Below are 6,424 nucleotides of genomic sequence, written 5' to 3' on the forward strand. Positions count from 1 at the left end.
TTTTAATACCCCCTAACAAGGGTTCCATTCTCACTAAAAATGTGGTTCAGCATGAGGCAAACACAAAAAATATATAAATTTCTATTAATGGTCAGTAAAAATTGCTTTGTACTAAAGCTGATCAGCTCTCAGGAGTTATTTCACAGGATGACAATGAAAGGCTACTTTTGCCTACTGTACAAACATGCAAAAGACAAATTTGTTTCTTAGCATTGCTGAAAATCTGTTTCTAGCAATTAATGCTCTTTAATGCTTTTCTCAACACCCTGATTTGTCAGAATATCATCCACGGTGTAATTTACAGCACATGCATATCTGCTTCCTAGTTCTCACAACCTGTGCATCAAACAATTGTCATTATTAACAAGATTAAATTGGCATAGGAAAAAATATGGATACTTTTATAGGGAGACATTTACATCTGTGAGGGTCTTTAAAAACTGGTTTCCACAATAGTTAGTGCTTGGATCCTTTTTCTTTCACTAGAAAGTTTAATTCTGCTCAGTTGCTGTAATCAGAACATTTGTTTATCAGCTTTTTCAATTTGTTTTGAAATTTCAGAAGGATACTATCCCACAGAGGATGGCAAACCTTATTTCTTCAGGTCAGTATCTTTTATTTTTTTTTTATCTGAAGAGAGCAAAGAGTCCCAAACCTCTTACTTTCTCTATCTCTCTCTTTTTTGGTTTTGTTTTGTTCTCTTTTGTGCAGTTCAAAGAAAACATTTATATTTTTCACTTTGGATAGTGAGTAGAATTTGTCATTGCACTTTGTACTTCTGCTCAATGTCAATTATGATTTGTAAATTACAGCTGAGTTAAAACCACAATTTTGTATATGGTTTCAGCATTCTCTCAGAGTCTGGGGAGTGCTCAGTTTGGGTTCTGTTTATTTTTTAAATAAATAATATTCCTATGTAGCACATTTCAACAGCAAATCAAAGCTTAAGGAGTCATTACGCTAACTCTGTGCATGGGAAAATAAGAAATATGCCTGTCCAAGTCCAGTAAGAACTTTGTTGGTAACTCTGTAACAACTCTGACCACCTAGAGTATCAGTCTAGAGAAACTACCTGTCTTCAGTGATAAGCTCCTGTGCTCAGTTCTGATGAACCTCAAAATTTGAAGATTAATCTGAACAATTCTCATCATTTTGCACAAAAGTCCTGAAAAAATATGCCTTTTATCTGAGGAAAAGAAGAACACTGAGTTGTCTTGCAAGGCAGGTGCATCCTGAAATTAATATGTTCAATCAGATTTGGCTTGATAATAGCTCCACATTTTGATTCCGCCTCCTCTCCTCCCCCCCCAAATAAATAAATAAATAAATAAATAAATAAATAAATAAATAAATAAATAAATAAATAAATAAATAAGCAAACATTCCTGAGGCAAAATTTTTCTTTAAATCCATTGATGTGTTTCAAACCAGACCACAATAATTTTTTTTCTAACAGTCTTCCAGATTTTCTTGACCACCCTAATTTTCTCAGCGCAATTAAGAGAAACAAGTTAAGGATTTCTTTCTTGAAGGCAACATTTATCTTGGGACATCCAGATATAGTATTCTACATGTTGCCCAGTTTTCTAAGAAGTGCTGTTCTGAGAATGAGATTGCACAGCATTTCAGCTGTCTTTGGATTGTACAGTAGATGCACAACAGTTCCTAATGTTAATGGTTTCAAATCTACTACCATGGTAAACATTTAAATCTACTACCATGCTAAGCCTTTGTGGAATTGCAGTGACACTCTTTAATTGAAGAGGAATTGGTATTTTGTGTGTGTGGATGTGCAAAACCAGTAAGTTTTAAATGAGAACAGAATTAGACAGATAATTTACTTTGCTTTCCAAATTTATAGGATCACAAAATTGTGTCTAGCAGCAAACTGATAGGACTAGAGTAAATTATTTAACATTTACTCCTTATATCTATTTTAAAGTATTTTTCACCTATTAAAAAATGCATGTTCAGGAGACTTTTTGATAGGTGATGAAAATGAGAGATGGAGTATGGATTAAATTATGGCCATGGACTTGGCAATTCGCACAAACCACAAGTTCTTTTTAGACGTAAAACTGGTGGTCACTTTCAAGTATATGAAGACATAAATAAAAAATAGGCTGAAAAATATTTCTACTCTATCCACATGTTTATTTACTGTGCTGAAGACCTGTGTTTGTGGGCAAAGGTAAGATTTTACAAAATTATGAGCTCAAGATTCACTTGGTTTTGTATACACTCACTTATACCTGGCTTTCTCAACAAATTTCTCCTTCTAGAAAAATGTATCAAATTTAAACTGGTCAAAGAAGCTTAAATTTCAAAATGTTTTTATCTTCTTATGTAAAGTATAAATATGCTCCAGATTATGATACTGTAAGCTATGCATGCAAACAGAATTTGTGCAAATATTTAAACATATATCTGATCTATCTTCTTCATGTTTATATCATTTGTTCAAAGCCAGAACAATCAAAAAGTGATTTGGAAATATAATTGCATGGTAAGGATGTTTTAAAAGTACCCAGCAACTTATGCTGGGAGTGTATCTTGAGCTTTCAAGAAAAAATATACAATCCAAACAACTGTAATGACAATTGTACCCTTCAGAATTTAAACTGTGATCTGATAGCTAAGATTTCTCACATGCCACTGTAATAATAGTTTGCAAAACAAATTCTATCCTGATTCTTATTTCTGCAGGTACTTAAGGCTTTTGTTTGCTTATATATTCCTACTGGGAATTTTTATGAAATTAGAAAGAAGAGAATCCACACTTTTTTGTCAAGTTTCATGATCCTGCATGGTTGGTGGAAGCTACAAAACATTGCTATCTGTCCCTAATGTAAGGCAGTGTGAGCCTGGATGTACCAAATAAGCACATTTATTGACGATAAAAGCACAAATATCACAGTTATTTTTCAGAAGGATATCAACATTATACTATTTTTTTTTTTTAAAGAAATAAACAAAAACAAAGCAGACAAAAAATGACCTGTATGTATGTGAATAGTACTATAAATAATACATTTGGAATGAAACATCCACGGATGTCAAAACATAGCAATAGACTTTCTAATACGGTTGCCAATGAAAACACTTGCTGGAGTATTTTCACTGGCAGACAAGCAGCTCCTTATATGTCATTATGAGCCTAATTTCTTCTCTAAAATTCTGCACAATTAGAATGCACATTGCAGTCTAAGATGAAATCAAGAATTTGCTTTGTAATTTTACTGTGGATGGATTTGAATCAAAAGTTTGGATAAAGTTCTAACCTTTTTCAAATCTTAGGGCATTTGGATCTGGTATTGTGGTAGTTATGAACTTGAGTGTGGTCAATGGAGACATTCTTATGAGGTCATACAGGAGTTGGATCAGGTTCGCAGTGTAATGTAAATGGACAGTGGTGCACAGTATCGTAACTGCAAAATCATAAATTGTAGGATTTTACAAGGAAAAAGTATTAGCACTTAGATACTCAGCTTAAAGTGTAAAGCTGAAGAATTATGTTTATAATTGGTACCATCAACAGGAAAATAGCCAGTATCAAACGATTGGAGAATTTGGACTTTAATTGCTTGATACGTCAGCAGGGTGTAAAATAAAATATTGAAGAAAAAAAGTTAATTTAGTCATTATATTAATTTATTTTTTATACAAAATGCATCAATCTTTTATTTTCAGATATAAATGATTTGACATGTGCTTTATTAAAGTCTTGTAACAATTATTTCCTCTTAAAGATTTTTTTTTTTCTTAGTCAGTTGAAAAAATAATAGCACAATATACAAAATTTGCTCAGAATAAAATTTATATTGCCTTTTCTCCAGTTAAGAAAACTATCCAAATTAATTTCAATCACATTTTATCCAACGGAAACCAAACAGCAACACAAATCTCTGAAGATAAATTGTACAGTTTAAATAGTAGTGAGTCTAGAGCCCAGTTAATAAGCTCTGTCAAAGGGGATTTCATAGTGGAAAAAGTAGAATCATTTGTATATGTGTGTGCATATAGGATTATTAACCAGCTGCACAGAGCTAGGTAGCTAGTAGTTACATAAACCAAATAAGATTTTCATCCACAGTTTCCACAGACATACATGCAGCTGAAGATCTGTACTCTTATTTTTCTACCTATTCTGTATGTCACAGACTGCCCTCAGTTTTTATCTGCAGCCTAGTGGTTCTGCTGAAAGTACAGCCAGGTATATTGTATTGTGCAAGTTTCCATAAAGGTTATTGTATTACAACATCTTGTTGTTCTGGGAATACCACTAAAGAAACATCATATAGAACTGGCACTAATAGTTCTGAAAATAAAATTACTTCCACAGAGGATATGTTAATAACAGAAACTGAGCATGTGTTGAAGGAAATAACTTCATGGGAACAAGTAAACAAATCCCTCTCACAACCTTTAAAGACTTACTTCATTTAACTAGTGAGATTCAGGCAGAATGACCATTAACTTTTCATTGGGTTGAATATTTTACATGCAAAAATAATGAAACACACTGTGATGATCCTATGAGGTGTTAAATACACACAGGTTGATGTAAATACTCAAATATGCTGCATTTTCATTCTTCTGCAAACTGCTCTAGGAATTCCCTGTTTCCCTTTCACAGTCCTCAAAATTTTGGAAATGTTAGAGAGAACACTTCTGTAAATGTCTTCTTTCTAGGTCTGATAAAAGTCATCCAATCTACAGGAGTTCTTTGACAAAGCAGTGAAATGCCAAGCAAAAGCTGGGCTATATTCAGATCAGCATACTATACCAAGAATGGATAATGTGTGGATCTGGGGAGAAAAATTACAAAGGATCTGTGTCTTCAATGACAGCACACAAAAATACTGGGTGAAGAAAAATGAACTGAAATTTATGCCACCACAAGTTTAAAAATATCTTTTCTTCTTCGTGAAATTCAAACCAAAACACTTAGAGTTTTGGGGTTGGACTCGATGATCTCTGGAGGTCCCTTCCAACCCCTACGATTCTGTGATTCTGTGATTCTGTGATAGAGACTGTCACCTGTCACATATTCAAAAACTGGGTTTAGCAGAGGTACTACAGCATCAGAATTCTGTCAAGTATCTGTGGAGATCAGTTTTTATGGACTGCTTACAGTGAAATGGCAGTTCACTGTCTACGGTCTTTCAGATTTCTCTTCTCATGAGAAGAATGTTAAGAACAACATTCGAAGTGATTTGATGACAAGACCGTTATCCCCTAGAGGATAATGGTCTTGTCCATTTTTTGATTCAGTCAGAATAAAAAAAACCACGAGCATATTTAATGATTGATACTGAGGGGATAATTCTGGATGCTCTTTTCACTGAGCAAGTTTTAAATCCAGAGATAAGTAGTCAAAGAGACCGTTTTGAGGTCTCTTTGAGGTTGAGAAAGACTCTCGTGGCACCACAAAGTATGAGCAACTGGGAGCTGAGGGTTACAGCACATCAGTACAAGAATCCCAAAAGCTATGCATCGATAAGGTTGTGTTTCTACATCCAGAACAGCCTGAATATAGGAAAGATGGAGATAGGCAAAATTCTGTAACTGATCAGATCCCATGGTTTAAAGGAAAGAGTTCCACAGGTGGGGAGCACCATTTGGTGCCCATCTTTCCCACAGCAGTGACCGTGGCTGGGGTGGGTTGTGAACGGTTAGGGATCTGAACACTCCAGATAAACTCAGCAACCATAAAACTAAGGGCACAGTGTATTGAACAGTGCACCCCCCACAGGGGAGCAATGGCAAGGTGTACCATGTGATGGCAGTGCTGATGCCAATGCCCTCAGTGCTCACAATCATCTCTAATGGAACAGTTATGTGCTGTGAGACACCAGGATCTTTTACAGGCTACCTTGTTAATTAAAAAAGAACTATTTGTTCCTAAAATGATATTAACTATAAATCAATCACTCTGTGGAAAGATTTGTCCTTATTGAAGAAAAAACTGTGGAAAATAACTTATGACGTGGCACTTGCTAAATGTATTCTCTCTACTGTGATAGCTTCTGTATTTGAATAAGACCTTGTGTCTTGATGCAACTACGAAGATATTGCTTTTGAAGTTAGGTAATAACTCATGAAAAATATGAACTGCATCCAAATTGAAATTATTGCTAAAAGCTAAATTACATAATGAAGTTATACAGCCTGGAGCCAGTTCCATCTGAGAGGTCTGGAAAGGGGCAAGGCTTATCTTGCATTCACCTCCCACCAGAGGCAAGAACTGAGAGTGCTTGACAAAGAGATCTTACTCAAAGTTATAAAAAAAAACAGTCCACTAGAGAAATACTGGTCTAGGTGTCTGTATAAAAGAAAGCCAATTGATGAATCCAGGGAAAAGCTTTCACAGAAAAGTCCCCACAACACAACAGCAGGAAAGGTGCAGAGATACAGTAGTAAT

The 6,424-nt window shown here is 34.8% G+C and overlaps 1 long non-coding RNA gene across 1 annotated transcript; it reads left to right on the forward strand.

Annotated features, from left to right (window-relative positions):
- The first annotated feature begins 520 nt into the window (after positions 1 to 520).
- Positions 521 to 2,957, forward strand: LOC128089807 (uncharacterized). The gene is made up of 2 exons (XR_008210685.1): positions 521 to 604; positions 2,707 to 2,957. It is a non-coding gene; the product is annotated as an uncharacterized LOC128089807 (long non-coding RNA).
- The last annotated feature ends 3,467 nt before the right edge of the window (positions 2,958 to 6,424 follow it).

Source organism: Tympanuchus pallidicinctus, unplaced genomic scaffold (assembly GCF_026119805.1).
Source record: "Tympanuchus pallidicinctus isolate F22 unplaced genomic scaffold, pur_lepc_1.0 scaffold4, whole genome shotgun sequence".
NCBI lineage: Eukaryota > Metazoa > Chordata > Aves > Galliformes > Phasianidae > Tympanuchus > Tympanuchus pallidicinctus.